This window comes from Podarcis muralis, chromosome 7 (assembly GCF_964188315.1).
Source record: "Podarcis muralis chromosome 7, rPodMur119.hap1.1, whole genome shotgun sequence".
Lineage (NCBI taxonomy): Eukaryota > Metazoa > Chordata > Lepidosauria > Squamata > Lacertidae > Podarcis > Podarcis muralis.
The window spans coordinates 75079630-75094146 of NC_135661.1; the positions used below are offsets into that span (position 1 = coordinate 75079630).

At 45.4% G+C, this 14517-nt stretch overlaps 1 pseudogene across 1 annotated transcript; it reads left to right on the forward strand.

The window, feature by feature from the left end:
• Positions 1-3638: 3638 nt before the first annotated feature.
• On the forward strand, positions 3639-8112 carry LOC114602341 (peripheral myelin protein 22-like; annotated as a pseudogene). Its single transcript, XR_013393831.1, has 4 exons — positions 3639-3890; positions 6138-6284; positions 6420-6533; positions 7669-8112. The product of XR_013393831.1 is annotated as a peripheral myelin protein 22-like (transcript).
• The last annotated feature ends 6405 nt before the right edge of the window (positions 8113-14517 follow it).

Here is a 14517-nt window from a genome sequence, read left to right on the forward strand (position 1 = left end):
GGCAAGTTTGAGCTGAAGGAAAATGAATGTACTTTAGTGAGAAGAAACAGAAACAAGGTTTCTTTGTAATAAATTGGAATCCTTTTCCTGAATACTGTAGAACAGGACTACCTCCAAACTTTTGTGGACTACGATTTCCATTCCTGACCAATGACCCTGTAGCTGAGGCTGATGGGAGTTGAAGTCCAACAACATCTGGAGAGCAGCAGAGTGCCTAGCCCGGCATGAGAAGCAAATCATTCCTTCCCCAAACACAGACTTTAATTTTTATTTTATTTTTTTAAAATGAGGTTAAAGAATATCTACAGTTTAGTATCTGCCCAACGTATGATGATCTAAGAATTAAGAATAATTATGAACAATGTTATTCCTTCAATGGCTGGGTGAAAGTCAAGGAATGAGTAAACCAAGCTTTTTCAGTGCATCCAGCAGAAAAGAATGGTCTATGGATTAAATTATATGCTTTGAGTTCTTGCCTTCGTATTCTGTTGTTTTCATGAGGATGTGGGTTTGCTGAGGAAGGAAGTCTTTCTCAGCGAGGCTCTACCTAGCTCAAATGATTAAGGATGCCGGCTCAAAACAAACTTTGCAAACCTTTAGTGGGTGACAATAAGAAAGAAAAAGACTAGGCTAAAATGATAAAGCATTTTTTACTGATTGTAAGAGAAGGGGTTATGTGGCTGTCGATGGGCTTGCCATGCTCCTTTGTGAGAAAGGACAGGATATAAACTGAATAAGTAAATGCATAAAAACGGGTTACAAGGGTACAAAGTGAAGTGAGCTCTAAACTGGACAAACTCCCCTCCAGCTGAACCGAACTGAAGATTGGACAAACGAGAAACAGAAATACACTGAAATTTGTCACTTCACCCATCCCTAGTCACAAAACGTACCAGTATATGGAAACTATCCAGACTTTGCAAAAAGTTTTGCAAGCATCCAGCACTCTCTCCTTAAAAGGAAATGAGCCCTGCACAAGGCCACTTCTGGAATTTCCAAATGCTTTAGCAATAGATTATGTTAACTAGTGAGTATCGATGAGGATTAAAAGCTGCCAGTGATGCCTCTCAGGCTGATGATAAAACTGGGGCTGCTTGGAGATGGAGGACCAATCTGTGGGCAGCGGGGGAGGGGAGCAGTCCGTGTCTCCTCCTCTTCATCCACTGCATAAAGAAGAAATGGAAAACTTCATACCCAGGAGGCAAGCGTAGTGTGGGGGGGATAGGTGGCTGTAGCCCTGGGTGCATGGTTTTTAGAGGGCACAAGCTAGGCACCCCCCCCCCAGGAATCCCTGCTCCACCCTGCCTGCAACTGGGTGTTTCTGGGTGCCAGAGCCCAGCCTAGTCTCATCACCGTGTCCCCAGCCCCCTCACAGAATAGTTGCTTGGCCAGTGTCGGGGGGTGGGGGCTGGACTTGCCAGTGAAGGGCCGCATCGGCCAACCTGGGTCCTCCCTGCATGGGCAGGAAAGGGCTCAGTACAGCCCTTCTTTGCTCTGGTAGCCAGGGCTGAGTTGGCGCACGGGCTCTGCAAACTCTCCTCAGCCTGTGCACATGCCAGGCGGCATTGGTGGTGAGGGCTGGTGTGGCACAGTGGGTTCTGTTGACCTTCCATGCTGTGCCGCGCCTCCGCCCATCACACACACATATGTGCTGTACCCAAAAAGCCCACTGTCTTTGAATGGATAATCAAACGGATGCAAAATAAAGTGAGCTACAAATTGCATAAGCTCCAGGACATGCCCTAACAAAACACAACTCCTAGGGTGCACGTCCAACTTCACCAGAGAGTGGAAGGATGGGGGTTGAGACAGCCAAGTTAGCCCTAGGGATAGGGATTTGATTCAGTCTGCATTTGAATCACACGTTCTGTAACAATACGCAATCCAAAACCTCTTCCAAAATTCACACGTATCTGTTTACAAAGGACTTGTGAATAGACTGGTGGAGTTTCCATATGAGAATTGGTACCTTATGGGAGATTGGGATGGGGTGGTCTCCCCAACACAGGATAAGACTTCAGAGAAGTTAACCTTTGTTGCTCTGCCTACTTTTTGCCTTGCTGTTGGCCAATGGCTTCTTGATCGTTTCTGGAACACAGTGGCAATCCAGGTGGCTTGCACCATTTCCTCTTGCCTAATGCTGAAGGCCTATTGCAAGTTGTTTGTGTGTTGTAACCTTTGAAGACAGAGCAAAGGAGAAGCAGAGAGAAGGACTGAGCTGTGAGCTGGAGGCTTTTGGTGTGCAGGAACATCTCTCTGGAGATCTGCCGTGGGGTAAGCAAATATGTTGCCTGGAAGAGGGGCTTATCCTGGTTGCCTTCACCTATGCTTTGCCTACTCATGTTAGGAAATGCCATCAGTGATCTCTCCTCTAGAAGGGAGGCAGACTCAGAAAAGGCCAATGGATAGTTTGAAGGAGCAGCAGCAGGACCAGGATGCTCTGAGAACCCAGCAAAGGTGTGGGCCTGAGCAGGTGTCCAATGCTGCCTTTCTCCAGTGGCACAACCAAAGGGTATTGCATATGTGCATCATTCTAATCTCTGATGGAACCAGTATCCAGAAAGAGCCTACAACCCCGCAATCCAGAAGTTCAGAAGTCAAAAGAAAGCACAATGATGCAGAGGGTCAGGGAAAAGAGATGAGGACCACCCACAGATAGGTGGTACCCTTTGATCAGAGGTGGGTATACTGCCCACCCCTGGTGAGTGGGTTGCGGAGTAAAAGCATGCCAGGGGCTTGTTCCAGGGTTCCTTTCACCTAGAGAAAGGAGGTGGAGATTCTGAGCCTTGTGAGACAATAACCTCTTGATTTCTCTAGGAGAAAGGAATATTTTTCAGTACCTGAATGCTGGCGGACTTTGGTACTTTGCATAACTGGAGCCGAGGAAATAGACTAAAAGCAATTGTTTTGAACCTGACTTTTGCAGTAAATTGGTTTTTTAAAAATAAATAAATAAAAACTATCAACTTCTGAGATGTTTTATAGTGTTTTTAATATTCTGTTGGGAGCCACCCAGATGGGCAGAGTAGAAATAAGAAATTATTATTATTTTTACTGTCATACCTTGGGTTAAAGTAGCTTCAGGTTGAGCGTTTCCAGGTTGCGTTCCGTGGTGACCCAGAAGTAACGGAACGGTTTACTTCCAGGTTTCGCTGCTTGTGCATGTGCAAATGCTCAAAATGACGTCACGCGCATGTGCAGAAGTGGCGAATTGTGACCCGTGCATGCGCAAACGCGGGTTGCGTTCTGCTCAGGATGCGAATGGGGCTCCAGAACGGATCCCGTTCGCATCCAGAGGTACCACTGTATTATTATTATTATTATTATTATTATTATTATTATTATTATTATTACTGCTTTTTCTGGGGGGATGCAGGGGTAAGTATACCCCTAAACATGTTGTGAATCTAAGTTTGACCTCATTGAGGGGCAGTATTTCGATATGAGTAGGAAAATGACAATACCCCTAAACATTTTTTTAGAAAAAAAGCACTGATTATTATCAACCTGAAATGGAGAAGTATTAATTGCCTATCATAGTCTGCACACCTGAGGACATCTTCATGACAGCACAATGTGCTGTAGGCCTCTCGGCACATACGCAAATTTTAAACACACCCAAACGCAGACTGCAATTTATGTGGAATAATGCGCATGTCTCCCTTCCCCAGGTTCGTCATCTGAGCAGTCACAAGATCTGACCATTCTCACAATGCAGGCCCTGCAGATCGGCGCCATGATTTGCAGTTTCATCAGTCTTCTGCTCTTCCTCATTGCCCTGGGATCAGACCACTGGGTTGCAGATAGCAATAGAACCATTGGCCTCTGGAAATTTTGTGTTTATTATGGAGTCAATGCTGGTTGTAGGTCACTTGGGACGGATGTGAATAGTAAGATTTTTGTCTTCTGCTAAGAGTCCTAGTGGTGTGGTATTCAGCACTAACTTGAGTGCAGCGGGTTCCAGCACAAAATGGCTGCTATGGGCAGCATAAAAATGGTGATGGTACTCCATATTGCTGATTCCCATCTGATCTCCAAAAATCACGGCTTTTACTGTGGTATAATATATGCAACAGGTGATCCATCAGGATACCACTTTTGTTTGCTGTGGAGTCCCCACTGGCACCAACTATAGGGGGCCCTGGATGCCTGGGTGCTTGGCACCCACACCGTGGGGCCTCCAATGTGACTTCTGGAGCTTCCTGAGGCCCCCAAAAGTGCATTGGAGGCCTCACAGGGCCTCAGAAATTGCATTTGAAGCCTTTCAGGGCCTCTGATGTGACTTCCAGTTTCTCCTGGAAGTCAGGTCAGAGGCCTTGCTGGTTGCGTTCAAGGCCTCAGACATGACTTCCAGGACTCCCAGGTAATTGCTGCAGCATGCGCAACATAATGTGACATCATGACATCACGGTATGCCACTGGGCACTCATAATCTGGGGCCCAAGTTGGCGCCCCTGGGAGTCCCTGTCCATCACTATCAACCACAACCTTTCTGCATGCTGCAAAGGATCCTAGGAAGACTGCACACTTAATTCGCACTGTGTTCTTGGCAGGCTTGCTGTGTCCCACTGCCGCTTCATGTGACACGTGTGTGTGTGTGTGTGTATGTGTACTGCAGAGGGAGATTGGCAGTTTGGGACTAGTTTTTTGTGGTTTTTTAATGGACATCGTCCCACCGTGACTAGCTTCACACTGAGGAACATCTGATAAGCTTGTAACAATACCCAGGACTCCACAAATTGCATCTTAGTGGCACCTGAACCAGCAGGAGGAGGAGCAGTAGTCTGGTCAACTGCAAAGCAGCTAAAACTTCCATTACCATCTTCCTGCTTTGCTACTGCTCCCTGATGAAAGGAGAAGAGAGACGCTGGACCATCCTGCAGGACACTGGACCCACCTACCACTGATTTGCAACAGCTGGCCTTGAGACTTCTGGGTGGGGTGGAGAGGTTAACTGGGGGGAAATGTTGGTTCAATGGCAATGACTTTAGGACTAGGCGGAGGTGGAGGTTTTGTTTATTTGCTAATAAGTGGATCAGAACATTGCTGTGTATGTGCCCCCCCAATGCAATTTATGTTACATGAAATATTAAGGTATTATATGATCTCTCTCTCTCCTTTTTCACTCTATGGTATTATGTATTACTTTTTTCTCTTTTTTCAATGTAAGTCGCTTGGAGACCTTCGGGTGACAAGCAACTGATAAGTCTAATAAATGAAATGAAAACAAAATGTTACCTCAGCTACCTCTCCTGATGGCATCTCTCAGCATCTTAATACAGTGGTACCTCGGGTTAAGTACTTAATTCGTTCCAGCAGTCCGTTCTTAACCTGAAACTGTTCTTAACCTGAAGCACAACTTTAGCTAATGGGGCCTCCTGCTGCCACTGCGTCACCAGAGTACGATTTCTGTTCTCATCCTGAAGCAAAGTTCTTAAACTGAAGCACTATTTCTGGGTTAGCCGAGTCTGTAACCTGAAGCGTATGTAACCTGAAGCATATGTAACCTGAGGTACCACTGTGGAGATGTTAAACAGCTTTGGGGGGAGAGGGCAGAATGAACACCTGTGGAACATGGCAGGTGTTGCAACAGCTCAATAACCATTGTGCTGAGTAATAGGTGGCTGGTCTCTCAGGGCAAATGGGGCATTGCCCCACCAACCTCAGTCTGTTCTCAGCCAGCCCCCACCTGCCAGCCTCCTTACTTAGAATGAGACACTTACTGTTGGACTTCCTGCCACCACCCCCAGCACCGGTACCCATAAGCATCAGCCAGCAATGGTAACAGCCCCACTTCAGCTCCATTCAGGTACTGACCCCCACAGGTAGGATTAGGAACACCATCACAAAATGGTGCCCCACTGTGTCTAAATTAATTTTATTTATTTAAGTTGGGGATTCTCTTGAAAAATACAGATTAATTCTAAAATGGAACAGCATACTTGCAAAACGGACGTGGAACAGATCCTTTCCAGGCATGAGGTATTACACAGGATGTCTGCAATGCAATTGTCCAATCCCATGGATGCATTTAACCCCTTTCTTTCTTTCTTTCTTTCTTTCTTTCTTTCTTTCTTTCTTTCTTTCTCTCTCTCTCTCTCTCTCCCCCCCTCTCTCCCTCCCTCCCTCCCTTCCAGATTTTGTCCATAGTACCAGAGTCTTCATGCTGCTTGGGATGACTGCTGGAGCCATCTCTTGCCTTGGTCTTTGTGGCAAATATTTTGACTTCCAGTTTGGCTTCATCTCCAGGGCCAAGACCTCAGCTATAGCCAGCATTCTTGCAGGTATTATGGGGGGGTCATAAGCACCTGCTTCTGGCTACCAGAGCACTTCTTCCAGCCACTGCATTTCACTAGCGGCAGCTTCCAGAATTTAATTTACAAGTAACTTTATATCCTAATGTATTTTTTTCTTCCTAGCTGTTTGTGTCCTGATTGCCATGGCCAGTTACACAGGTCATGTGGGATCACTGGCCAGTTATAGATGGTCTTTTGGCTTGGGCTGGGCCTCCTTTCCTCTCTTCCTTATAACTGGTGAGTATGTGTCAAATGGGAAATGCTGAATACTTGTTTCTTTACCTCTGCATGGAGTTGCCAGCTGCATTCTTTCATTAGTGAACAGTTTGGGGCTGATCTACATGTTTAGCACCATCATGTACTTGTGTCCCTGGCAGTGTGCCACTTTGGCTGCAGGTGGAGGTTCACATATTGGACAGTTTCTGAATGTGACATGCCATACTCACAATTCCACTCTCAGCAAAAGAGGAAGAGGGCGGAATGTGGACCAATCCCCTGGGTGTGCTTCTTTTCTGAAAGCATGGATTACTTCTGTATGTTTTGCATTGAAACACTTTTGGAAATGTCTTTCTCCCTTCTTACCATCACTCTCAAGAAATCAGGTTTTCCCAGATTCAGCTCGAAGTGCAGGGAAAACATTTAAATCAAGTTTGACCTAAGTGTGTCGGCAGGACTTCCGGACTACAGAAATGCATTTGTACCAAACTTCAGCAATTTGAAATTCACTGCCCTTATTCCTTACAAACTCTCCCAGAGGCTTTGGCTGAGTACAAATGATATTATATTCTGGAATGCATGGAGACAGAGTACTTGGTTTATCCACAGGCAATCTCGATCTATTCTTTTACTGCAAAGCACTTCTTGATAAATGGGTTTCATTCCAAAACTAAAAGCTCATTCCAGATTGGTTTTGCATTACCCCACAGTGCATCTATTTGGAGACCTATGAAAAAAGACGGAGGCATGTCTGGCAAGAGGCGTCCCTTGTAGAAGTCTCAAAATAATAATAATAATAATAATAATAATAATAATAATAATAATTTGTATACTGCCCTATGCCTGCGGGTCTCAGGGTGCTTCACAAGATAAAATCACAGTATAAAAACACAGAATACATAATCAAAATGAAAACTAAGACAACCCAATATCTCCCCTCCCCGCAACATATTAAAAAGGGGTATTGGATGCACAATGTAGTTCTGTGGGACAGAAAACATCTGTGCCTGTTAGAATGGCAGGGCTTTGACGATCCAGGCATGATCCCACTGAAGTGCAAGGGAGGTAATGCTGGGGTCAGTGATTTGGCTATTTCAGATAGTGTTTTATTCTCCTCAACTTATTGCCCTAACTAGCTCCCTTTCTCTCCTGACAGGTGGGCTGGCTTTTCGCCTGAATACTGTGCCAGGGATCAGGTTTGATGGGGTTTCTAAGGCACAGAATCTACAGACGTTTCTAGTGTGCTTATATAATTAAATAGAAGTTTCCAGGGTGTTCTGTGCGTGAGGAAAGTTATCAAGGGAACAGAAATGTGCAGCTGGGACAATCTCAGTGTGTTATCTCTTACCCAAAGACAAAGCGCTTTCAGGGATGTCTATAATTACAGGCCGAAAGGAGTCTCGTGTTATTCTACTCATTCCTGTTATTTTCCTCTCATTCTGTGCTGATTTTAACTTGCTAAGTGTACATAGACGTTTAAGTTTTGTTTTTTCTGTTAAATTGTGCAGCAACCAGATTTTTGAGAGACCTTTACCTTCCAGGGAGCTGGAATTGTACCACCAAGCTCATGTTATGCCTTTAGTAAACTTTTACTAATAGAGTTTACTGAGTCTGAGGTTGTTGTTGTTGTTGTGTTGAATTACACATCATCTTGCAAGCTATTCTGCTCTGCTGCCAACCAAGCAGGCGTGGCTGGGGTCATTTGAGCACAAACCCTGACAAACTGACATGCATTCTACTAATATTTATCCAGAGCACATTCCAATGTATACTTAGCAGAGTAAAAACTTAAACACATTGCAGGCTTCCCAATAAAGAGACCAGAGGCAATTAAGATTTCATCCAGCAGAGCTTTACTGCTACAGAAGGCAAATGAGCATAATGGTCACAAATCCAATACATTCAGGATTGGCACTGTCCATAAGAAATCCAGTTGCAGCAGACTTAATTTAAACTTACAATAACTTATAATAAAACTAAAACTGTTACACTAAGTGTTATGTACTGAAGTTCTCACCCTGGTCCAGCAGGGGGATACTGTAGATAGTTCAGGACCACATATGCAAATAAGGGATCGAAAGTGACGTTCAGTGATTGGATAGTTACAGAAAATGGTTACTGTTGCGTTCTAGTGGAGCTCTGTATAAGCAGGCTGGCTGAACCTTTCAGTTCAGTTCTGTTCTGGCCTGTGAATAAACAAGAGCTGTTTGAAGAATCGCTGTGTCGTCTGATATGTTCACCAACAACTTAACACTAAGCATACTATATACAGAACACTACACCAAAAGGATGTGGGTGGCACTGTGGTCTAAACTACTGAGCCTCTTGGGCTTGCCGATCAGAAGGTCAGCGGTTCGAATCCCCGCGAGGGGGTGAGCTCCCATTGTTCTTCTTCTGAGAGGGAGAACTGCGCAGTGCCCCTTCAGCGACGCGCCTGTCCTGCGAAGCCAGAGGAGGAACAGAAGGGACTCCTTCTGTTCCTCCTCCCGCTTCGCAGCGACGCACCTGTCCTGGAAGCCAGAGGAGGAACAGAAGGGACTCCTTCTGTTCCTTCTCCAGCTTCGCTGAAGGGGCGCTGCACAGTTCTCCCTCTCTGTGCAGCGCCTCTCCTGCGAAGGAGAGGCGCTGCGCAGAGAGGGAGAACTGCGCGGCGCCCCTTCAGCGATGCGCCTGTCCTGCAAAGCTGGAGGAGGAACAGAAGGGACTCCCTCTGTTCCTCCTCCCGCTTCGCAGCGACGCACCTGTCCTGGAAGCCAGAGGAGGAACAGAAGGGACTCCTTCTGTTCCTTCTCCAGCTTCGCTGAAGGGGCGCTGCACAGTTCTCCCTCTCTGTGCAGCGCCTCTCCTGCGAAGGAGAGGCGCTGCGCAGAGAGGGAGAACTGTGCAGCGCCCCTTCAGCGACGCGCCTGTCCTGGCTTCTGCCTTAGCCGTGTGCAGCCTCTTCGGGCAGGGGCAGCCTTCATCCGGCTGCCCTGAAGAGGCTTCGCGTGATTATCCCAGAAGCCAGAACAGCCACATGATACCCCAGAAGCCAGATCCCTCTTGCTGTTCTGGCTTCTGGGATTCAGAATATTTTTTTCTTGTTTTCCTCCTCCCAAAACTAGGTGCGCCTTATGGTCTGGTGTGTCTTATGGAGCGAAAAATACGGTAATGCCCTCCAAATGCTATTGTGCTACACCTCCCATCATCCTTGTCCATTGGCCAAGCAATATTATTATTTCTTCAGTGGTTGGGTTAAATGAATGTGCTGGCTAAAGGAATGGATTTAACTCAAAGATATTCAACTATTAGACTTGGAAGGGCATGATAATAAATCTGGTATGAGAAAGTGAAAATATATAAAAACTTTTCAAACCACCTGATTAGAAAAAACCTACACAGAGTTTAGGCAAAACATAAAAAACAGATTAGAAAGGAAATCACCATTGTGGCTATCCCCAGTGGATGCGATAGCAAGGAATGAAATTATCATGGACCATCAGTGGATAACCTACAGAGATCTCTTAGATTTAAGAGAACAGGAGCGCAGATTGAAAAAAAAAATGGAAGAGATAAAGAATCAAGTGGTGGATTGACTTCAGATTCACCAACTTAATGAACTATTTAAGATGGACAAAAAAATGGGTTTGCTGACCAGAATTCCCAGTTTGAAATGGAACTTTTATGAACTAAAGAGAAAACATTGCCTAAAATGTACAGGCTTCTGCTAGAATGGGAAAAGAAAGGTGAATTTGTGAAACCCAGTACAATTAATTGAGCAAGGGATGTGGGACAAAATAATTGAATTTGCATTCTGGGAGAAATTATGGGAAACAGACCTGAAATACACTGCATGTTATTTACTGATGGAAAACCTCATGAAAATGATCCACAGATGGTATTTAATGCCAAGCAGATCAGGGAAAATGTTTGGAGCTGGGAGTATAAAGAGGTAGAAGGGTCATATTACCACATGGGTTGGCCGTGCAAAGTTATTAAGGAATTCTGGGAAATGATGTATAACGAATTAAAAAATAAAAATAAAAGAACATTTCCCAAGAAACCAGAAGCCCTTTTTTTGGGAATGGTAGCAGCAGAAGGGCTCTCCCCCCCAAAAAAAATCTGTTCATATGCCACTACAGCAGCTCGATTTTGTATGCACAAAAATGGAGAACAAACGATGAACCGGCTAGAAGTGACATTTCAAGATGCTGGAATATGCGGAGTTAGTGGGTCTGACTAGTAAGATACGAGAACAAGATGGTCAAGAATATAAAAAGGACTGGAAAAGGTTGAGTATTTTTTAAACAAATCACTATATATATGTAAACAGATTAGCAGGTCTTGAATAAATTCAGCAGTGTAAGAGAAAGCGGGCAATAAAGAGTAAAAAGACTAGATTTTGGCAACTTATAATATGCAGAAGTAGAAAACAAAAGAAACCAGGGAAGGAGGGGAAGGGAAGTCTTTATGTGGGGGTGGTTTTTTGTTTTGTTTTTTGTTATCAGTCATTTGTAGTTTCTTTTTCTATTCCTTTTGCTTTTTTTACACGTTCCTTTTGAATAGTTTGTAAGGATGCAAATAAAATTATAATAAAAAAAGGTAAGGAATGAGTAAGATGGGCACCTTTTATGAATCAAGCAGAAAGGGATTATCTATGAATTGCATTATTTGCTTTGAGTCTTTGGCCTTCAAATTCTGTATGTTTTGTATGTGCACATGACTATTGTGATTCTTCTGTTTGTCTCACAGCTTGTGGTTTTAATAAAGAATATTTTTAACACAAGCACCCAGATTCCCAAGCCTAAAAGGCAACGTCATTGCAAAGACAGAAATGTGCCTTTGGATTTACATGCAGCTCTCCATTTCCGCACATTCAAGGCATGAACGACCGTGCATGAATGCATAGAGGACGGTCGGTATCATGTCTCTGTTGGAAACTGGCCCCCTCGGGAAAGGCTGGCTCCTCTTCCCAGGCTCTCGGGGCCTGTTGCCGGTGACCTACCCTGGCTGACCGACCAGGGAGGTCTTGAATAAGCGACACCTCCCTTTTGAAAGGTGCACACTCCCTTTCCCCTTGCATAGCAGCAGGAGAAAGAAAACAGTCTGAAAAGTAGTCTATTTCATTGCTACAGTGGTGCGCCGCAAGACGAATGCCTCGCAAGACGGAAAACCCTCTAGACGAAAGGGTTTTCCGTTTTGGAGGTGCTTCGCAAAACGAATTTCCTATGGGCTTGCTTCGCAAGACGAAAATGTCTTGTGAGTTCTTGTAGGGTTTTTTCCCTCCCCCCCTTTTTCCCAAGCCGCTAAGCTGCTTATCAGCTGATCCGCTAAGCCGCTAAGCCGCTTAACAGCTAATCGCTAAGCCGCTTATCAGCTGATCCGCTAAGCCGCTTATCAGCTGATCTGCTAAGCCGCTAAGCCGCTTATCAGCTGATCCGCTAAGCCCGCTAAGCTGCTAATAGCGCTAATCCGCTAAGCCGCTAATGGGCTTGCTTCGCAAGACGAAAAAACCGCAAGACGAAAAGACTCGCGGAACGGATTCTTTTCGTCTTGCAAGGCACCACTGTACTTTTATTCCTGACTGTACACTGTACAAAAGCATGACTTTTTTTTTTTTAGATTCTTTATTGTCATTACACAAGTGCAACATTGCACAAGTGCAACGAAATTGGATGCCATCCCTTAAAACAACAAAAGCAAAACAACCACAACAACCAAACAAACCACATTCCAGCCACACCCACACCCATCAAACTCCCAGGTCACACTATCGAGTTACAGCATTCAAAAAGGCCACAGCTCTTGGATAGAAACTGTTTTTCAGTCTATTTGTCCTTGACTTGATGTTTCTATATCTCCTGCCAGAAGGCAGTAGTGCAAACAGACTGTATCCCGGGTGAGATGAATCCTGCAGGATGTTGTTTGCTTTCCTAAGACAACGGGAACCGTACAGTTCTTCCAAAGATGGGAGAGGATGACCAATAATCCTTTGGGCTGTGGTTATGACCTTCTGGAGCACCTTCCTCTCCCTAGCTGTACAACTGGAGAACCAAGCACAAATACAGTATGTAAGAATGCTCTCTATGGAGCCTCGGTAGAAGGACACCAGCAGTCTCTCACTCAGATTGTTCTTCTTTAAAAGTCTGAGGAAATAAATTCTCTGCTGGGCCTTCTTCACCAGAGCAGTGGTATTTGCGCTCCAAGTCATGCCCTGATCGATAGTTACTCCCAAAAACCTGAATTCCGCCACCCTCTCCACCCGTTCCCTGTTGATATACAAGGGCTGAATGTCCGCCTTTTTTTTTCCTGTAGTCCACCACCAATTCCTTGGTCTTAGCCGTATTAAGAGCCAGATTGTTCTCTCCACACCAAACACAGAGCCGCTCCACCTCGTCCCGATAGGCGGACTCATCCCCTCCTGAAATGAGCCCTACCACCGTAGTGTCATCAGCAAACTTGATGATTTTGTTGCTGGAATAGATGGCTGTACAGTCATACGTATAGAGAGCATAGAGCAGGGGACTCAACACACAACCCTGTGGTGAGCCGGTGTTAAGGCTAAGGGCTGTGGACATATGTGACCCTACTCTAACCCTCTGAGAACGTTCTGACAAAAAATCCAAAACCCAGAGACAGGTGGAGTTGGAGAGTCCAATCGCCTCTAGCTTGGACACCAGTCTATGGGGGAGGATAGTGTTAAAAGCAGAGCTAAAATCCACAAACAGCAGCCTCACATAACTCCCCGGCTGCTCCAGATGGGACAGAGCAGCATGGAGAGTAGTGGTGATAGCGTCTTCTGTGGATCTATTTGCCCTGTATGCAAACTGGTAGTTGTCAAAAGTTGATGGAAGACAGGAAATAATGTGACGGCGCACCAGTTTCTCAAAACACTTCATGATGATTGGAGTCAGTGCAACTGGTCTGTAGTCATTCAAACTACTGGTTGTGGATTTTTTAGGCAGAGGGACAATAGTTGACGACTTCAGGCAGGGTGGAACAATAGACTGGTGTAAGGACTTGTTGAAGATCTTAGTAAAGACCCTCGCCAGCTGATCCGCACAGCCCTTCAACACCTTTCCAGTGATGCCATCAGGTCCAGCCGCCTTCCTCGGATTCGCCATCCTCAATACCTGTCTCACCTCATGCTCCTCTACCGTGAATGAGGGGCCCCTATGGGCTGATGGCTGTAATACCGGCGTCTCAGGTGGCTCCTTCTCGAAGCGAGCAAAGAAGAGGTTAAGCTCCTCCGCCAGCAAAGGGTCACCGTCGACAGCACCAAGGTTAGGTTTGTAGTTGGTAATATGCTGAATCCCCTGCCACATCTGTCTTGTGTTGTTGCTCCTTAAATTATCCTCAATCCTCAGCCTATAATCCAGTTTTGCCCGTCGAATACCCCTCTTCAAGTTTGCTCTTGCCACACTGTAAAGCTGCACCTCGCCTGACCTGAAAGCCCTGTTCCTTTCCCGCAACAGGCACTGGACTTCTCACTCAGAATCCCCCGAGCAACTGACTCACTCCTCCTGGACACAAATAACAGGAAGGTTTCGTGTTACACTGAGAACAGAACTCTGAGAATAGCTTGGAACTTCCTGTCCCACGCTTAGACCCATCATGTGATGTAAACATCGAGCTTGTTCGCAGCTGCTGAGTACTCATATCATAACAGTCTCATCCTCTACTGCATAAAGCAGACCTTCAGGTCTGGAAGGATGAATGCTTTGGAAGTAAACGCTTTGGGAAGAAGAGCAAGATATAAATTGAATAAATAAACAAGCAAGAATACAAAGGATGCAAAGTAAAGTGAGCTATAAATTGGATAAGCTCCAGTAGGTTCCTTAACAAAACTCAGCTCCTAGTGCAAGTCCAACTTCACCAGCAGCTGGCTTGGTCCTGATCACAGAATGGAAGATGGCAGGATCCCCAAGGACGTGCTCTATGGGGAGTTGACTTCTGGCACCAGACCACTCTGTGTTACAAAGATGTCTGCAAACATGACAAGAAGGTTGCCAATATCAATACCACC